Here is a 21,038-nt window from a genome sequence, read left to right on the forward strand (position 1 = left end):
TCGTTGCTATGCATCTCCTAGATAGATCTTGCGTGAGTGTAGGAATTTTTTTGAAATTGCATGCTACGTTCCCCAACAGTGGCATCCGAGCCAGGTCTATGCATAGATGATATGCATGAGTAGAACACAAAGAGTTGTGGGCGGTGATCGTCATACTGCTTACCACCAATGTCTTATTTTGATTTGGTGATATTGTTGGATGAAGTGGCCCGGACCAACCTTACATGACCACGTTCATGAGACCGGTTCCACCGACAGACATGCAACTAGTTTTTCATAAAGGTGGCTGGCGGGTGTCTGTTTCTCCTACTTTAGTTGAATTGAATTTGACTGCGGCCGGTCCTTGTTGAAAGTTAAAACAACAAACTTGATAAATCACCGTTGTGGTTTTGTGCCATAGGTAAGAACGGTTCTTGCTAGAAGCCCGTAGCAACCACGTAAAACTTGCAACAACAAAGTAGAGGATGTCTACTTGTGTTTACAGGGCATGTTGTGATGTGATTTGGTCAAGACATGATGTGATATACATTATTGTATGAAATGATCATGTTTTATAAAAGTTATCGGCAACCGGCAGGAGCCTTATGATTGTCTCTTTATTGTATGAAATGCAAATGCCATGTAATTGCTTACTTTATCACTATGCGTTAGCGATAGTTGTAGAAGAAATAGGTTGCGGGACGACCACGACGCAACGATGGAGATCAAGGAGTCGAGCCGGTGACAATGGAGATCATGATGATGCTTTGGAGATGGAGATCAAAAGCACAAGATGATGATGGCCATATCATGGCACATATTTTGATTGCATGTGATGTTTATCTTTATGCATCTTATTTTTCTTAGTACGGCGGTAGCATTATAAGATGATCCCTTAACTAAAATTTCAAGGTATAAGTGTTCTCCCTGAGTATGCATAGCGACAGTTCGTCGTGCTGAGACACCACGTGATGATCGGTTGTGATAGGCTCTATGTTCTCACATACAACGGGTGCAAGATAGGTTTGCAAATGCAGAATACTCGAGTTAAATTTGAAGAGCCTAGCATGTACAGACATGGCCTTGGGACACTGGAGACCGAAAGGTCGAATGTGAATCATATAGTAGATATGATCAACATAGAGATGTTCACCATTGATGACTACTCCATCTCACGTGATGATCGGACATGGTTTAGTTGATTTGGATCACGTATTATTTAGATGACTTGTGGAATGTCTATCTAAGTGGGAGTTCTTAAGTAATTTGATTAATTGAACTTAATTTATCATGAACTTAGTCTTGATAGTATTTGCATATCTATGTTGTAGATCAATGGCCCGTGCTACCGTTCCCCTGAATTTTAATGCGTTCCTAGATAAAGCTAAGTTGAAAGATGATGGTAGCAACTACACGGACTGGGTCCTTAACTTGAGGATTATCCTCATTGCTGCACAAAAGAATTATGTCCTTGATGCACTGCTAGGTGAAAGGCCTACTGCAGGAGCAGATGCTGATGTTTTGAATGTCTAGAAAGCTTGATCTAATGACTACTCAATAGTTTAGTGTGCCATGCTTTACGGCTTAGAATCGGGACTTCAAAGACATTTTGAACGTCATGGAGCATATGAGATGTCCCAATAGTTGAAGTTAATATTTCAAGCAAATGCCCGAGTTGAGAGATATGAAGTCTCCAACAAGTTCTATAGCTGCAAGATGGAGGAGAACAGTTCTGTCAGTGAACACATACTCAGAATGTCTAGATATCATAATCACTTGACTCAGCTGGGAATTAATCTTCCAGATGATAGTGTTATTGAAAGAGTTCTCCAATCACTGCCACCAAGCTACAAAGGCTTCATGATGAACTATAATATGCAATGGATGGAGAAAACAATTCCCAGGCTCTTTACAATGCTCAAAGCTGCGGAGGTAGAAATCAAGAAGGAGCATCAAGTGTTGATGGTTAACAAGACCACTTGTTTCAAGAAAAAAGGCAAGGGAAAGAAAGGGAACTTCAAGAAGAATGGCAAGCAAGTTGCCACTCCCGGGAAGAAGCCCAAAGTTGTACCCAAGCCTGAAACTGAATGCTTCTACTGCAAAGGGACTAGTCACTGGAAGTGGAACTGCCCCAAGTATTTGGCGGATAAGAAGGATGGTAAAGTGAACAAAGGTATATTTGATATACATGTTATTGATGTGTACCTTACTAATGCTCGTAGTAGCGCTTGGGCATTTGATACTAGTTCGGTTGCTCATATTTGTAACTCGAAACAGGAGCTACTGATTAAACGAAGATTGGCTAAGGACAAGGTGACGATGCGCGTCGGGAATGGTTCCAAGGTCGATGTGATCGCCGTCGGCATGCTACCTCTACAGCTACCTTCGGGATTAGTTTTAGACCTGAATAATTGTTATTTGGTGCCAGCGTTGAGCATGAACATTATATCTGGTAGTGCGAGATGGGGGCCACCCGATTGCATACATGAGAAAGCCGTTGGGACCCAAAAACAGAGGGCCCTCCACATATGAAAAGGAATGCCTCGCTATTCTGATGGTTGTTGAGCAATGACGTCCATACATGCACACGAAGGAGTTCCTGATTCGAACAGATCAACTTAGCCTGGTCCATCTTGACGATTAGCGTCTATTGACAGTCTGGCAGCAGAAAGCCTTTACGAAATTGCTCGGCTTACGCTACAATCTGTTACAGGCAGGGAACTACCAATAGTGCTGCTGATGCTCTCTCAAGTCGCCTCCACTCTGACGAGCAACTAGCAGCTATTTCTATCTCCCAACCTGCTTGGATCAATGACATTCCAGCCAGTTATGACAGCAATGAACAAGTCCAGAAAATCCGTGAACAACTACGTCTCCGTCCGGACCCCAAGGGCAGATTCATTTGGCCGAATGAGCTGCTCTACTTTCGCAACAGATTGTGGTTGGGAGGATCCACTGCTTTGCAACAGAAGGTACTGAAAGCATCCATGACAGTACAGTCGGGGGCCACTCTGGCTTTCCTATAACTTATCGTCGCTTACGACGATTGTTTGCCTGGCCTAAGATGAAGTAGTGCATTAGAGACTATGTGAGAACCTGCTCCATCTACCAACAATCAAAACCAGAACGAGTCAAGTACCCAGGTCTACTCAAACCAATTCCCCTGCCAGAAGGAGCCTAGCAACTGATCACGATGGATTTTATAGATGGTCTTCCCCAGTCGGGCAAAGCAAATTGCATATTGGTGGTCGTGGATAAATTCACACGCCCATTTCCTACCAATTAATCATCCCTTCACAACGGCCGACCAAGGTGTATCTGGATAATGTGTACAAACTGCACGGATTGCCCAAGGCTATTATTTCAGATAGGGACCCGGTCTTCACAAGAAAGCTTTGGCAGGAATTGTTCCATGTGATTGGGTCTGAACTGAATATGAGCACACCTTACCACCATAGACTGACGGCAGATAGAACGGGTCAATCAGTGTTTGGAAATTTCTCTGTGATGTTTCATACATGCTTGTTCGGGCCGCCATAGTCAATACTTGTCACTCGCGGAATTCTGATACAATTCCAGTTATCATTCAGCATTGGATACGTCTCCTTTCCAAGCAGTGTATGGCCATGAACCGAGACACTGAGGCATTGAAGCGGCGTCTACTTGCAAAATACCAGATCTGAAAGAATGGCTCAAAGAGTGCCAGATGATCTAGATCATCTTGAAGCAACATTTGCACCGAGCAAGGCACATTATGAAGGTCCAAGCTGACAAGAAGCACACTGATCGCTTGTTCAAACCAGGGGATTCAGTCTTTGTCAAGTTGCAACCATATGTCCAAACGTTAGTGGCAAAAAAGGCTAACCATAAATTGGCATTCAGATATTTTGGACCATTTTCAGACAAACGAGCTATCAATCCAGTGGCTTACGAGCTGAACTTGCCAAACGACTCCAAGATTCACCCTGTTTTTCATGTTTCACAACTGAAGAAAGCTTTGGCTCCAGGTACGGCTGTCTCTTCAAACTTGCCAGTTCCTTCTGACAGTTCTCTTGTTCCAGTGGAAATCTTGAACAGCCGATGGCGCCACACACCCTTCGGCCGTCGTGAGCTAATACTAGTCCGTTGGTCTGATCCTGACATTCTCGATGCCACTTGGGAGGACGCCCTTTCCCTCCACCACCGCTTTCCTCATCTACCGGCTTAGGGGCAAGCCACAAGTCAATGAGGAGGGGATGTCAGCACACTAAGTAAGCCTGGAGAGGGAAGTGGCAATAACGCTGCCGCAACAGCTGACTAGGCCACGCCAGCAGAAGGGAATGCCAAGTGGACCAATCAAGGAGAGGGGTGCATCATCGCCAAGCCAGCCATGATCAGGCATCCCAACCGAAGATTCGTGGGCCGTGAATGGGTGAGCTCTACTTAAGCCACGCGACCCAGAGAGAAAGACATCCAAGTAGGATCAGGCAAACGGCACCGGCGACCTTTCTTTTGCTTTTTCACTTTCTTCTTTTCCTCCTCTCCACGTTGTATATAAAAAAACCTACTGCTATCTGTGATTTGTATCTGAAACTGAAAATGAGATCGAGTGCCTAACACTCCCCCTTCTCCCCGCCCATCAGCTCCTTCACCACCTTGGCCACCTCCTCCCATGGCACCAGGCCGTCCCGCTCCCTTGCCTTCGGCCGCAATGCCATCCCGCTCCTCTCCTCCATCATCATCGTGTTCATCCTCCGCTCCGCGAATAGCGGCCACGCTACCATCGGCACGCCGAACGCCATGCTCTCCAGCGTCGAGTTCCACCCGCAGTGCGACACGAGACCTCCCATGGCGTGGTGGTTCAGGATCTCCACCTACGGGGCCCGGAGCGGCACGGCAAGCCCTATGCTAGTGCCGCTCGTACTCTCCACGAACCCTTTTGGTAGGTAGCTCAAAGGGTCCTCGCCGTCATTCTCCGACGACCCGCCGAGGTACCCCGCACTATTATCCTTGTCGCTGGGTAAACGCACCACCCACAGGAACCTGTGCCCGCTCGCCTCCAGCCCGGCTGCCAGCTCGGCGGTCTGCTCCACAGACAGCGAGCCGCCGCTGCCGAAGCAAACATACATTACCAACCCGGCGGGGTGGCCCTCTAGCCAGCGTAAGCAAGCGTGGTCGGCAAACTTGTCGAAGCACTACCGGGAAAAGGGACCCACTGGGTAAACTGGAGGATACACACCTTTGTCGGATAACTCGTGGAACGTGCGTATGGTCTCCATCTCCATGCCGTCGAACATGTTGACGATGAAGCTGTCGGCAAGGAGAGGTATTGGCACCCCAGATCCACGATGAGGGGGTACACCGGATTGGCGCAGTCCTGGATGGGATCGACGGATTGGCGCTGCGCAGCGGCACGCACCCCGGGAGGAGGTCGTGGTACTCGCAGGTGGTGGTCCTGTCCTGCTCGAGGAGGTGGAGCAGCGAGCGACAAACATGCGGTTGGTACTGAAGATGACATAGCACGGGATACCGAGCTTGGCTACGACCTCGAGCCCCCATGGGAAGAGCACGTCTACCAAGAAGGCGGCTGTCGGTGTACTAGAGTAGGGGTACCCTAGTATCCCGAACTTGTGCACGGGCAGTCGCAGCACCCCGCGGCAAGGCTTGCCGGGTGACCGCCAAGGACCTCCGTGGTTCCTTTGGAGCCATTCAAGAACAAAGTGTTTAAGCCAAGGAGACAAGACCCCGGCAAGAGGAGCTTGCCGGGAAGGCCAACCAAGGCATTTCAAGGAACTTGCCGCGACGCGCCTCGCGCGCCGGCAAGGCCCGGTGAGCAACAAGCTTCCGAGCGCGACAAGACAACGATCGCGGCAAGGCGCTTGCCGCAGCAGGCTACCACTCTGTACCCACGCTCCAGCACATCCACCAACGTGTCGCCCTGGGGCCGTTCCAGGCGCACATGGCAAAAGGCTGTGCAGCCAGCTGTGCGAGGTGGCAAGCGGCGCTGACAAGATTACCATCGTGGCAAGCGGTGGCGCCCCTAACGGTCACTTTTCTGCACTGTTTGGGCGACGCAGACGGGCATTTAATGCCTTTGTCCCCTGCCGTCAGGGTTAGGTATGATACACTGTACAAGTAGGTGTACCAACCGCACCTCTTTTCCATTTTTACCCTTGCATGCGTTGCCACCTGTCGGTGACCCCTTGAGCATATAAAAGGAGGCCCATGCGCAACGTAGGGGGGGTTCGAAACCAGAAAGCACTCACGCTCGGTCTCGTTAGCAGCTGAGGTGTACTGTAGCACTCCGCGCTCCCGAGCAAGAACGCAATACAATCAGACAAGCAGCAGTAGGAGTATTATCTCTCCGGAGAGCTCCGAAGCTGGGTAAATCGCTCGTGTGCTTCGCCTCGATCTGCTCTTTGTGCGATCTCTGCTCCCCGCCAAACCGAAAGGGGCCCGGTCCGCCGGCCCCATAGGTGTCCGTGTTCTCCCACGACATCTATGGCGCGCCAGGTAGGGGGCGTCGAGGTTGTGTGAACCTGATCCGGCGTTCACGCAAGCTAGCTCTTCATCATCTTCATCAACATGCCACCGAAGAAGAAGGCTTCGGAGGTGGCTGCTCCATCCACGTCGATCCCACCACCACTGGAGCAAACGGGTGGTGGGGTAGACGCCGGCGGAAGAGCGGGCATCGACGAGGGAGCCCACGGTGCGGCCAGGTCCAAGGACAAGGCTGCGCAGACCTCGGCGTCCGTGCATGCACCGCGCCCATCCCAGGAGGCGCGGGACCAATAACGTCATGGTACTCGCGGTACCATACGTTCGTTGGATCAAGATCGAGCTGGTCGATCTCGGGGCGCTCAAGACCAGCATGCACGCCAACATGCTGGCACGAGCAAGACACGGTCGCCAGGACGGGATGCTGCTCCTTCCAATCCAGTTGGAAGTCCGAGCATATCCCGCTCCTCGCACCGTTCGCCACCGCCACCGAAGACTCCAGAAGAAGCGTTGGCCCGAGCTCAACTGCTCCTGGATTACCCTCCAACGGCGGACAAGATCGACGATTGGAGGGCCACCATTCAGAGTCTCATCGGCTTCGCCAACGGCGACACCCCATGGCAACCGAGTACATCGAAGCCGCGGCAAGATTGCCAGGCGCGAGCCGATGGCGACAAGACCGGTGGGGGTGCAACCACCGTGCACTCTTCACCCCAAAGGCCAAGATCACCGACTCGCCGGGTCAACCTCGACACTGATTCCACCGCGTCATCTGACCCTCGAGCTCGTCGCGATCAGCGCCAAGTTCTTCAGGAACGGCAGCAAGAAGACGCTCGTACTCGCATCGAGCGCCGAAGAGAAGCGCGGTGTCAATCCGACCAGCGCGCTGGGCCCGCTGTCGACATGCATGCGCCAGGGGAACCAGGCGACTTGCCGTACGCAGTAGGTTGCCCTGCGTTCACTTGTGAGCTGCGGCAAGTCCAGTGGCCCAGCACGAAGAATTTCAAGGCAGACGTACCAGAGAAGTACGACGGCAAGACGCATCCGTCGGAGTTCCTCAGCACCTACACCATCGCGGTGCAAGCTGCCGGGGGACGGGACGACAAGATCCTTGCCAATTACTTCCCGCTGGTGCTCAAGCCCAACGTCAGATCCTGGCTCATGCACTTGCCGGACAACTCCATATCCTCATGGGCAGATCTATGTCATCAGTTTGTCGGCGCCTTTACAGGCGGCCACAAACCTCATGGCCAAGAGAGCGACCTTCATATACTCGTCCAGAAGGAAGGAGAGTCCCTGCGCAAGTACACTCAGAGATTCAGCCGTGTACAGCACAACATCCCAGATGTCCACCCTGCCGCGGTCATCAGCGCGTTCCATCAGAACGTGCGTAACCGCAGGATGCGGGAGGAGATGGCGATGTGCAAGATCAGAGACGTCAGTGAGCTATATGCCCTGGCCGACAAGTGTGCACGTGCTGAGGAAGGGAGGAGACTCCCCGGAGAGAATGCAGGAGCAGGAGGATCTGACAGCAAGGATGTCGCCCCGGCAAAGAGAAACCGACAGCGGAACAACAGGAAGAGGAAAGGCAAAGACGTGCTAGTTGTTGAGCAGTCCGGCAACGGAGGTGGCGCCGAGAAAGCCAAAGCTGGTACCCTCGGCGAGGCTGTGACGGTCGCCGACAAGCAGGGCAGCACCGACAAGCAGTATTGCAAGATCCACCGCACCAAGGGCCATGACCTCCAGAGCTGCAAGAAGGTCGAGCAGCTTGTCGAGCAGCAGAAGGCTGAGTACGAGCGACGCGACAAGGAGAAAGCCCAAGAAGGTGCTGGAGGATCCGGCAAGAAACGTCCCGGCCGAGGAGGACGCCGCGGCAAGAGCAGCGGCAAGGAGACAGGCCTCCCCACGGCCGCGACAAGGATGAAGATGACGACAAAGATGAAGATATGGATGATGACGAGGCCGATGAGCAGGAGTTTCAGAAAGCCACAGAGGTCCCGTGTGTTGACGACTGTGCTTCTCTGCATACTTCACACCGCCAGCTCAAGCAGTGGGTGCGAGAAGTCAATGCGGCAGAACCACCCGTCGAGTCACACAAGCCTCTGAAATGGTCCGGCACGCCTATCATCTTTGATATTGAGGACCACCCTGATCGCATAACTGCGGTCGGGTGCTTGCCGATGTTGGTTTCACCAACTATCCGCAACCTCAAGGTCACTAAGATGCTAGTTGACGGCGGGGCCGGCTTGAACCTGATCTCCTCCGCGGTACTTTAGAAACTCTAGATCCCTAACAGCGAGCTCGAAGAGACCGGCACATTCCAAGGAATCAATCCGGGAAGGAGCAAGCCGAAGGGAAAGATCACGTTGCCGGTGACATTTGGCAGCGAACTGAACTTCAGGACTGAGAGGGTCACTTTTGACGTTGCTGACTTTCCGTTGCCTTACAATGGGATACTCGGCCGTCCAGCACTCGCCAAATTCATGGCGGCCTCTCACTATGCATACAACGTGCTGAAGATGCCCGACCCAATAAGTGTCATCTCTGTCCCTGGCGACAAGAAGGATGCCCTTATCTGTGCCGACAAGATCTACCGGGAAGTAGCAGCCGCAACAGAACGCAAGTCACTTGCCGCTGAAGCTCCCGGGGGGAAGAAGAAGGCCAAGTCCGGCAAGAGTTCTGATTCCCACTCCGGCAAGCGCACCTCTTCGGAGTGCTGCGCTACCATCAAGGACGCACCATCGAGCTCCACCGGCAAGTGCAAGAAGACAAAGGCAGCTCCACCAGAGACCAAGAAGGTGTCCGCCAAGGAGGACGTCACTGGTGGTACCTTCACCATCAGTGCCACGCTCGAGCCTAAATAGGAAAGCGCGCTCGTTGCTTTCCTGCGGGCAAACGTCGACGTGTTTGCATGGCAACCGTCTGACATCCCCGGTGTTCCCAGGAAAGTAATCGAGCACCATCTTGTCGTCTGTCCTCATGCGCGGCCCGTCAAGCAGAAAGTCAGGAAACAAGCAGTGGAGCGCCAAGAATTCATTGCAGAAGAAATCAAGAAGTTGGAAGCAGCAGGCCTTGTCAGAGGAGTGCTCCATCCTACGTGGTTGGCCAATCCTGTAGTCGTGCGCAAGGAAAACGGGAAATGGAGGCTTTGTATCGACTTTACCGATGTTAATAAAGCTTATCCCAAAGACCCATTTCCCTTGCCGCGCATTGACCAGATTGTTGACTCCACGGCCGGATGTGACCTGCTTTCATTTCTTGACGCATACTCAGGATACCATCAGATCTTCATGGCAGAAGAGGATGAGGAGAAGACCGCATTCATCACTCCATGTGGCACATACTGTTTCGTACGAATGCCTTTCGGTTTGAAGAATGCTGGTTCAACATTTGCAAGGGTAGTCCATGACGCTTTTGAGCCACAAATACACAGAAATGTGGAAGCCTACATGGATGACATAGTGGTCAACAGCAAGGACAAAGCAACTCTGATTCAAGATTTAGATGAAACTTTTGCAAATCTGCGCAAGATCAACCTCAAGCTTAACCCCGAGAAGTGTGTGTTTGGAGTCCCCTCCGGCAAGCTTCTCGGGTTCTTCGTGTCTCAGCGGGGAATTGAAGCCAATCCTGATAAGATCAAGGCCATTGAGCGAATTGAAGCACCAAAGCGCGTCAAGGATGTACGAAGGCTTGCCGGTTGCGTGGCTGCTCTCAGCAGGTTTATCTCTAAGTCTGCTGAGCGCGCCCTGCCATATTTCAAAATATTGAAAAAGGCAGGTCCAATGAAATGGACTCCGGAAGCGGAGGCTGCGCTGCAGGACTCGAAGAGATACCTGTCCTCCACTCCAACACTTGTCGCACCTAAGCCACAAGAGAAGTTGCTGCTGTACATAGCGGCAACCAATCAAGTGGTTAGTGCTGCGTTAGTGGCGGAGAGGGAGGCGGATGATGAGCCGACAACCACGGCAGATGCATCTAGCGACAAGTAGGGGGCTTCGCCGACAAGCTCTGGTCCCGACAAGGATGGATCTGCGCAGGCGCATGAGGAGGTGCAGAAGAAAATGGTGCAGCGCCCAGTTTACTTTGTCAGTTCCCTTCTGCAGGGGGCTAGGTCGAGGTACTCTGGTGTGCAGAAATTGCTTTTCGGCCTTCTCATGGCCTCGAGAAAGCTGCGCCATTACTTCCAAGCACATGAGATCACAGTTGTCACTCGTTTTCTGCTGCAGAGGATACTGCAGAATCCAGAAGCAACAGGCAGGATTGTCGAGTGGGCACTAGAACTGTCAAGCTTTGGCCTCAAGTTTGAGAGCACTTCAACTATCCAAAGCAGAGCATTGGCAGAATTCATAGCAGAGTGGATGCCAACACCAGATGAAGAAACTCCAGAAACGAGCATCCCCGTCAAGGAAGCAAACAAAGAGTGGCTCATGTACTTTGATGGTGCCTTTTCGCTGCAAGGCGCCGGTGCGGGCGTGCTGCTTGTCGCGCCCACCAGAGAGCACCTCAAGTACGTAGTCCAGATGCACTTTCCCAAGGAGCAACCAACAAACAATACTGCAGAGTATGAAGGTTTGCTTGCCGGTCTCAGGATCGCGGCAGACCTTGGGATCAAGAAGCTCATTGTCAGGGGTGACTCGCAGCTTGTCGTCCGCCAAGTGAACAAGAATTACCAAAGTCCGTTGATGGAAGCTTACGTTGATGAGGTGAGAAAGTTAGAAGAGCACTTTGACGGCCTATAGATGGAACATGTCCCAAGAGCTCAGAACGACATTGCCGATGGCCTGTCAAAGTGCGCCGCACTTAAGTTACCTGTGGAACCAGGGATCTTTGTGCTCAAACTGACTCAACCATCTGTGACGCCATCAACTGGACAGAGCAAGAAGAGGAAGTTGATTTCTGGTGACTATTTTCCGACAGAGCTCCCCGAAGCCGCCGCCAAGAAGGTCCCCAAGATCAACACCAAAGGTGCTGAGGAGCAGTCTGCTCCGGCAAGCCCTAGGGTTTGTTCCTTTGAAGCAGATGCTCCCGACAAGTTTTGCTCCGGCAAGCTTGCCGGGGAACATCAAGCTCCGGCTGAACCGCAGGATCTCGCCGTAGAAGCGGATGTTCCCGCAGCAGCATATGTGCCTTTAGTCCTTGTTGTCGAGCCGCAAGCTCCAGCATGGGCACAGCAGATTGTCCGTTTCTTTCAGACAGGAGAACTTCCCGAAGAGCAAGAAGAAGCGGAAAGAGTAGCCCGACAGTCAAGTATATACCAGTTTGTCGAAAGCATACTGTACAGAAGGAGATTCAACAGTGTGAAATTGAAGTGTATTCCCCGGGAAGACGGACAGAATTTGTTGGCGGAGATACATGGAGGCATATGTGGTCACCACATTGGCGCAAGAGCACTTGCCGGCAAAGCATTCCGGCAAGGTTTCTTTTGGCCGACAGCCCTCCAGGATGCAACTGCACAAGTAACCAAGTGTGAAGCGTGCCAGTTCCATTCCAAGCAGATACACCAGCCAGCTCAAGCTCTCCAGACGATCCCTTTATCCTGGCCATTTTCGGTCTGGGGGCTCAACATCCTCGGCCCCTTTCCCCGAGCTGTCAGGGGCTTTGAGTACTTGTACGTTGCAATCGACAAGTTCACAAAGTGGCCGCAAGTGGAAGCAGTGAGGAAGGTGACAGCACAGTCAGCAGTCAAGTTCTTCAGGTCGATTGTTTGCCGTTTCGGGGTCCCTAACAGGATCATCACCGACAACGGCACGCAATTCACGAGCCACACCTTCATGTAGTACGTCCAAGATCTTGGCGCCAAGGTCTTCTTCGCTTCTGTTGCTCATCCGAGAAGCAACGGTCAAGCGGAGAGGGCAAATGCTGAAGTGCTGCGCGGGCTCAAGACCAGGACTTTCGACAGGCTGCACAAGTGCGGAAAGAACTGGATCGAGGAGCTGCCGGTGGTTCTTTGGTCGATCAGGACGACGCCAAATCGAGCCACTGTCCAGACACCTTTCGCTCTCGTCTATGGAGCAGAGGCAGTTCTCCCCACGGAACTCGTATACGGGTCGCCTCGAGTGCTCGCTTATGATGAGCTCGAGCAGGAACAGCTGCGACAAGATGACGCGCTGCTCCTTGAGGAAGACCATCTTCAGGCTGCTGTACGAGCTGCTCGCTACCAGCAAGCTTTGCGCCGCTACCATAGCCGCAAAGTTAATGCCAGAAGTCTCGAGGAAGGCGACCTTGTTCTTCGGCGCGTTCAGTCCGCCAAGAATTCCAACAAGTTGACGCCGAAGTGGGAAGGCCCTTACCGGGTGAAACGAGTCACTAGGCCCGGCGCTGTCCGCCTTGAGACCGAAGATGGCTTTCCGGTGAGCAACTCCTGGAACATTGAGCATCTTCGTAAGTTTTACCCGTAAGGCGCGGTTGCCGGAACCTATTCCGGCAACCACCTTTTGTACAAGTCTTGCCGCTGTTGCATGTAATCCTTTGTACAAAGCCGGGCGAAGACCCCGTGCATAAATAAAGCTCATATGCTCCGCACATCTTGTCAATTTCATGCTTTTTATTTTTTGCATGTGTTATCTGACACTTTGTGCAGCACCTACCCCCGGTAAGCAATAACGAGCCGTAAGGCTCCATAATGTTATTTTCTCTTCTTTCTTTTTCTCAAAGAAAGGGAAGGTTCCCTCGCCCACAAGTTTGCCGGGGGGAAAGGAGAAGATAATGGTGTGGACCAGGCGTCGTTCAAGAAAGTTTCGCCTTACCGGGAAGCAAACGACAGAAAAGCTAAGTTGCCAAAGTTTGAGCAATCAGTTTTAAAATTTTGAGTTATCTTCCTTGAACGACCGTGCTTTGTATGGAAAACCTGTGCGTGGAGGAACCAACTCGTAGCTAGTTGCACCCTTACTTTGTTTCGAGTCCGCTCAACAATTTAAGTGTGTTGCGACTAGTTGCAACAAGGTTTCTTGTCGGTAGCGGCACCGCCAGCAGGCTGCTGACATTCCGCACTCAGCGCTCGTGGCTAAGGTGCCTGCGCCGGCAAGTTCCCTAAAAGCGTAGGGCAAAAACATACAAAGGAAAGAATCAAGTAAAGAAAATAACATAGCAGTCGATACCCAAAATAAAGTTATATTACAAGATAACTTGTCGCAGCTCTAATAGATTGTTCCCGTAACATGACCAACAGCGACAAGAAAAGGAGGGAACGGGCGGCCTAATCTACGCGATCGCCATCAACCCTCTTGACCTCATTCACCTTGTCCACAATGGGTGCGACAAGGGCCTTGAGCGCTTCCAGATCAGCATCCGCCGACAGCTTCTTGAGGACGTTGGTGAGGTTGAGGCCTATGTTGCGGAAGGCCACCTTCACCAACATCTTTTACAGAACTCTTGCGCAGATCGTGCGCGACTCGTCGGCCAGCTGCTTTGGGATCCTTTCCCGGAGTCGCTGGAGGGCCGTCGCCACGCCTTTGAAGAACAGAGTGAGCTTGGCACTGGGTTGGAGGTTCTCATCGGAGGAGTACCCGAAATCCTCCATCCCCAGCTGCGCCAGCTCACTGTCGATGACTGCGGCGATGTTCACGAGGCCTTCTATCCAGAGCTCCACCGTCTCCCTAAAAATGTTCTGGGTTTCGGCGGCCCTCGTCAGCAGCGCTTCGTTGGCCTTGATCTCCTCTTTTAAGGCCACCTCCCGCTCCTTGGTGCCATCCAGCGTCTGGGTCAAAGTAGCCAGCTTCAACTCAAGATCAGCGTTGGAGTCCTTGGTGGCGCTCAGCTCCTTGCCCTTCTCGACGAGACGACCCTGCAGCTCGCCGTGAGCGTGGGCGTCCTTCTCGCGCTCACGCTTGAGTGCGGCAAGCTCTTCGCCGCTCGCCTTGAGATCAGCCTCCAACTGCGCCACCTTCGTCTCCAGCTCCTTCTTGGCGACCTCGGCAGCTGCGGCCGCGTCCTTTGCTTCCTTGAGAACCCCTCCAAACGTTTGCTCGCGCGCGGCGAGCTCCTCCTCGTGGCTGTCAAGATTAACCTTCCGCTGCGCCAACTCGCCTTCCAGCGCAAACAGCTCCTCTGCGGCAAGCCGCTGTTGCTCTTCGGCTTCGGCCTTCTCGAGGAGGAAAGCTTTCCGCTCCTCGGCGAGTTGCTCCCGCTCCTCTGCCAAAGGCCGGAGAGCTTCCTGGTTGCGACTCCGGAGCTCCTCCGCACGCTTCTCGATGTCTACTCCCGCCTGTGCGACAAGCGCTTCCCGGGATTCCACCTTGGCTTGTCGGGCGCGGTAGAGCGACACCAGCTTCCGCAGCAGCTGCTCCTCCTCAGACTCGCCGCTGCTGCTGCTCGGCGCGTCAACCAGCATCAGCCCGGCGGAGGCAAGCACCTCTCCATCAAAAGCTTATCCTTCGACCGGCACCATGGAGCTTGATGCCCAGGGGAGCTTGATGAAGACGCCATCGCCGGCCTTCAAGTAGGCGCCGGGCTGGGGCTCCTCGGAGCCTGGCGCTGCGCCGACGGCAGAGGGATCGGCGGTCGGTGTAGCACCTTGCGCTCCTGCGGCCTCAGGGTCGTCAGTGCGATCGCCGAACCCCTCGCCAGCTCCTGCGGCAGCAGCCTTGGCGGCCTCTTCGCCGGCAGGATCATCGGCGCCGGCTTCCTCCTCAGTGGCGGCAGCGGCGTTGGTGTTGCCGCACGCGTTCTCCTCGCCGGTGGCCTCGGTCTCCATCGGCTCCGTGGAAGATGGATCTGACGGCCGGGAAAAGAGAGAAAAAGTCAAGCAAATATCCAAAAAGAAGATCGGAAGAAGAAGAACACAAGGGAAGTTTTCAAGCAAGAAAGGTTACCTGTACTGGGCTCCATAGTCATGGGCTCCACCACCTGAGGGTCACTGGTGCTGTCCCTTGCCGGAGAACCGCCCCTTGCCGGAGAACTGTCCCTTGCCGGAGACTTCTCCCTTGCTGGAGAACGCTCCCTTGCCGGGGAATCCTACCTTGGCGGTGTAGTCGAAGCAGATAGCATCTCGGGGGCGGCTTCCGGATGCTCCTGGTGAGGCTGCTCTGCTCCTACACAAACCAAGAATCAGATATCAGCAAAGAAAGAACACCCATGCGCGCCTAACAGCGAGAGGTAAACTGTATACTTACGCTGAGGGCTGCGCTGGGGGCTGCTTTGGAGAATGATTGCCGGGTCCGGCAAGGTGGTCTCGGGCGCGCCCCCTGCTGTCGCGGTGGGCTCGCCCTCGACGACAATCACCGGAGCCTTGGCCCTCTTCGCCGCTCTCTGGGCCAGGGTCCTGAAAAGGAATGAGTTCAGAGTAAAGCAAATCAGATACAAGACAAAAACAGCAAGAATTGAAGAACTACAAGTACGAGCAGAGAATCTTACTCTTCTTCTTCCTCGTCGGAGCTGAGTGCGGAGAGGTCGAAGTCTGGCCCACCTTCGGCGCGACGAGACGGAGGAGTAGGTTCCCTTGGCCGCTTGGCGGGGGCAGCGGCGGTGGTCCGGGACGACCCCGCTCCAGTTGCCGCAGCGGCGTGAGGCGCTCCCGCGGCAACAGTGCTTGTCGCGGTGGAGCGTGTCGCGCGGCGCGACGGCTGCTGACTCGTCTGCCGCCCTGCTACATCCCCGGCCCTGCGGAGACGCCTTCTTGGTGGAGCTGGGGGCTGCGCTAGGGGCTCCGCTTGCGGCAAGCTGCCTGGAGATGGCGGGCCGCTCGCACCCTCGGCGGGTTCGCTCGACTCGGCGTCAGGCCCGGCAAGCTCTTCCTCGCCGTCAAGCCACTCTCGCTTGGCAAGGCTTGCCGCCTCTGCTGCCTCTGCCTCCTCCACGGTGAACCCAAACTCGCCCGCGGCAGCGGCTGCCGCCGCCTCTTTCGCCCTGGTGGCGATGCGCCGCATCTCCGCGTCAGTGGTGTCGCGGGTGAGGCTCTTCTGTTCGTCGGAGCGGACCGCCACCTCCACCAAGCCGTCAAAGAACGCCTGCACGACGTCGTCTGCAGGCTCCTGCCAAGTGGGAACAATTCCATGCGAGTCGCACAACGGCATCATTGCACGGATGTGGTCGAGCGAGGAATTGTTGCACAGCGGAACGACACCCGCCGGCAACCTGAACCATTCGGGATACTGAGGGTCGTGCTTGAACAGCTCCTTGAGCATCACGTCCAGTTCCAGGACAGTGAAATTGAAGTTGGGGCCCAGGCGCAGCCTCATGATATCCGCCGGACCCCCGAACTCCCAGGCGGGCCTCCTCCTCTCTTGCAGGGGGGCGATGCGGCGGCGAAGAAAATCTGCGCCAACGGCGCCTACAGTGAGCCCAGCAAGCCTTAGGCGCAAAATCCGGGTGACGGCGATCTTCAGCCTATCGTCTTCCGGGGCCATACTGCTCCAATCGCCGCCGCGCACTACTGGGGCTTGGTGCTGGGCGGTGAATGGCTGCGGGTTCTCCTCGACGACCCAGCACCAGTCTGCTCTCCACTCCTCCCATTTGCTGTGGAGCTCCCCCTCCAGATAAGCTTCCTTCTTGCTGGCCCTCGAGATCCAGGCGATCCCGCCGGATAGAGGCTCTCCTCTCTTGACCCGGGGCATAAAGAAGTGGCGGAAAAGAGCTACGTTTGGGTGGACTTCGACAAAGTTTTCGCAGAGATGTGCAAAAACTGCCATGGTCAGAACAGCATTGGGGGTGAAGTCAAGGAGGTGGAACCCGTAGGTGTTCATGATATCGCAGAAGAATTCAGAGAAGGGCGGGCAGAGCCCGCAGTAGAAGAACAACATGAAGAAGGGATATCCGTTCGGAGCCCGTTTAAAAGCGGCGGCGGAGAGTACCTTCGTGCGCGGATGCGCTCGCGTCTCCGTCGACCAGAAGAGGTAGTACCACTCCCTCAGCTCCTTCGCGGCGAGCTAAGGGGGGGGGGGGAGTTGCCCGCTCCTTTCGCAGTGCCTCGAGCCGCAGCGCCTCGGCCGACTTCACAGCCTTCCCGGCTTTCGGAGCCATGGCGGAGGTAGTGGGGGAGATCGAAGGTGTTGGTGGCGACGGCGGCGATGGGGGGCGGAGTGCTGCTCTCTTTCTGCTCTGGGAAGGAAGGGGGGAGCGGCGAAGATTTCTGAGGTTGGAACAGCAACTGGCGAGATGGGGGAACTGCCCCTGTTTCCCCTGCTTATAAAGAGGGAGGAGGCGAACCTTACGCTTTTTCTGAATAAAGAACCACCCACGATCTCTCCCACGACGCCGCATTCGACGCGTGCCGTTAAGGGAGGGCGCAGTGGATACGGAGTAAGATACGGCGTGGCCCAGGCCGCGCGTGCCCGTGCCCTGTTTTGGGCCTGGTCCAACAGCACTCGGCACCGTGTGTGGCCCAGGCCCGGGGGCTCCTGTCGGTGTACTAGAGTAGGGGTACCCTAGTATCCCGAACTTGTGCACGGGCAGTCGCAGCACCCCGCGGCAAGGCTTGCCGGGTGACCGCCAAGGACCTCCGTGGTTCCTTTGGAGCCATTCAAGAACAAAGTGTTTAAGCCAAGGAGACAAGACCCCGGCAAGAGGAGCTTGCCAGGAAGGCCAACAAAGGCATTTCAAGGAACTTGCCGTGACGCGCCTCGCGCCCCGGCAAGGCCCGGTGAGCGACAAGCTTCCGGGCGCGACAAGACAACAATCGCGGCAAGGCGCTTGCCGCGGCAGGCTACCACTCTGTACCCACACTCCAGCACATCCACCAATGTGTCTCCCTGGGGCCGTTCCAGGTGCACGTGGCAAAAGGCTGTGCAGCCAGCGGTGCGAGGTGGCAAGCGGCGCTGACAAGATTACCATCATGGCAAGTGGTGGCGCCCCTAACGGTCACTTTTCTGCACTGTTTGGGCGACGCAGACGGGCATTTAATGCCTTTGTCCCCTGCCGTCAGGGTTAGGTATGATACACTGTGCAAGTAGGTGTACCAACCGCACCTCTTTTCCATTTTTACCCTTGCATGCGTTGCCACCTGTCGGTGACCCCTTGAGCATATAAAAGGAGGCCCATGCGCAACGTAGGGGGGGGTTCGAAACCAGAAAGCACTCACGCTCGGTCTCGTTAGCAGCTGAGGTGTACTGTAGCACTCCGCGCTCCCGAGCAAGAACGCAATACAATCAGACAAGCAGCAGTAGGAGTATTATCTCTCCGGAGAGCTCCGAAGCTGGGTAAATCGCTCGTGTGCTTCGCCTCGATCTGCTCTTCATGCGATCTCCGCTCCCCGCCGAACCGAAACGGGCCCGGTCCGCCGGCCCCATAGGTGTCCGTGTTCTCCCACGACAGCGGCGAGACCCGCGGGGGAGTCACGGAGGTGGAGCAGGAGGTCGCGCAAGTGAGGCAAGGCGTAGCGGACGGCGGTGATGAGGCGGTTCTCGATGCGGGTGTCGCCCGGGAGGTCGTTAGTGGGCACCTCAGGGAGCGCGGCGGTGGTGACGGACGAGGCTAGGGAGGTGAGAATGGAGGAGTGTTGGGTGGGCAAGGAGTGGTTGGTATAGGTGACTATCATGGCAGTGAAGCCGTGGTCCGTGGCGAGGCGCCTCGCGAGGTCGGCCACTGTGTGGACGTGCCTAGCCCCGGGGCTCATCAGAAGGACTATATGCAGTGCTGCCATGATCCACAGAGGTGAGAGGTGTATCTATGCTCGTCCTATCATTGTGCCCTTTACATGCATTTGAAAGCACAAGTGCTCCCTAGGTGTTTTTGGTAATTAATGTCAACATATCTCTTGTTGGACTGACACTTTTATCTAGCATGTTTCAGATAAGTTCAACAATGGAGTGGCATGGACTAAAGGATGTGGGAACTCCTTCAAGATGCTAAGGACAAAGGATTGGCTCAAGCTTAAAGCTCAAGACTCTTCATTTTACATTTTAGTGATCCAAGATCACATTGAGTCTATAGGAAAAGCCAATATTATCAAGAAGGGATGAGGTGTTGCTTAATGAGTTTCTTGCTCCACAGTGCTTAGTGATATGCTCCAAAGCCCTCAACTACTTTCCCACTTCCACACATTTGTCCTAAACCTAAAGTCAAACTCGGCCCCACCGATTCTTTCTATCCGGCGCCACCGAGTTCAAATGTCTTGGCCACTGCCACAAACCACTAGGCAAATCGGTCTCACCGATAGGGGTCTCGGTCTCACCGAGATGGAATTGTAATCTCTCTGTGTATGTCCATTACCAAAATCGGTCCAACCGAGTTTGAGCAATTGGTACTACCGAGATTACAATGCAAACTTCCTGGTTGACTCATTACCAAAATCGGTCCTACCGAGTTTGTATAATCGGTCCAACCGAGTTTGCCTGACCAACTCTCTGGAAAACTTATTACCTAAATCGGTCCTACCGAGTTTGTGTAATTGGTCTCACCGAGATTACATTATGCCCTAACCCTAACCATATCAGTCCTACCGAGTTCCATATTGGTCCCACCGAAAATCCTAACGGTCACTAGATTTGCTAAATCGGTCCGACCGAGTTTGTTGATTCGGTCCCACCGAGTTTGGTAGATTGTGTGTAACGGTTAGATTTTGTGTGGAGGCTATATATACCCCTCCACCTCCTCTTCATTCGTGGAGAGAGCCATTAGAACGAACCTACACTTCCAGCATACATTTTCTGAGAGAGAACTACCTACTCATGTGTTGAGGCCAAGATATTCCATTCCTACCATATGAATCTTGATCTCTAGCCTTCCTCAAGTTGCTTTCCACTCAAATCTTCTTTCCACCAGATCCAAATCCCATGAGAGAGAGTTGAGTGTTGGGGAGACTATCATTTGAAGCACAAGAGCAAGGAGTTCATCATCAATGCACCATTTGTTACTTCTTGGAGAGTGGTGTCTCCTAGATTGGCTAGGTGTCACTTGGGAGCCTCCGACAAGATTGTGGAGTTGAACCAAGGAGTTTGTAAGGGCAAGGAGATCGCCTACTTCGTGAAGATCTACCGCTAGTGAGGCAAGTCCTTCGTGGGCGACGACCATGGTGGGATAGACAAGGTTGCTTCTTCGTGGACCCTTCGTGGGTGGAGCCCTCCGTGGACTCGCGCAACCGTTACCCTTCGTGGGTTGAAGTCTCCATCAAAGTGGATGTACGATAGCACCACCTATCGGAACCACGCAAAAAACATCCGTGTCTCCAATTGCGTTTGAATCCTCCAAAACCCTTCCCTTTACATCCTTGCAAGTTGCATGCTTTACTTTCCGCTGCTCATACACTCTTTGCATGCTTGCTTGTTATGTATTGTGAATGTTAAACTTGTGCCTAAACTCCACTTAAACTTAAAGAAGTTAAAAACTGCAACTTTGGTACTTAGTGTCTAATCACCCCCCCCCCCTCTAGACACCTCTTCTCAAGGTCCTACAAGTGGTATCAGAGCATTGGTCTCCATTGCCTTGGTTTAATCACCATTGGAGGAAGATGGATGAGTCTACTTTGGGGAGTCTTAGATATAGAGTGCCTATACTTGATGGAGATTATTTTCATGAGTGGAAAAATGAGATGCTTGTAATTTTCAATCAATATCATTTGAACAAGTACATTGCTAGCCCCTGTGCACCTCATGTTGACCCTATGCATCCTACTCTTGATGAGTCAATTGACATGATTAGGAATCTTAGAA

At 53.6% G+C, this 21,038-nt stretch overlaps 1 pseudogene; it reads right to left on the bottom strand.

The window, feature by feature from the left end:
• Window positions 1-4,571: 4,571 nt before the first annotated feature.
• On the bottom strand, window positions 4,572-19,030 carry LOC119279562 (annotated as a pseudogene).
• Between the last annotated feature and the right edge of the window lie 2,008 nt (window positions 19,031-21,038).

This window comes from Triticum dicoccoides, chromosome 3B (assembly GCF_002162155.2).
Source record: "Triticum dicoccoides isolate Atlit2015 ecotype Zavitan chromosome 3B, WEW_v2.0, whole genome shotgun sequence".
In the NCBI taxonomy this organism is placed as follows: domain Eukaryota; kingdom Viridiplantae; phylum Streptophyta; class Magnoliopsida; order Poales; family Poaceae; genus Triticum; species Triticum dicoccoides.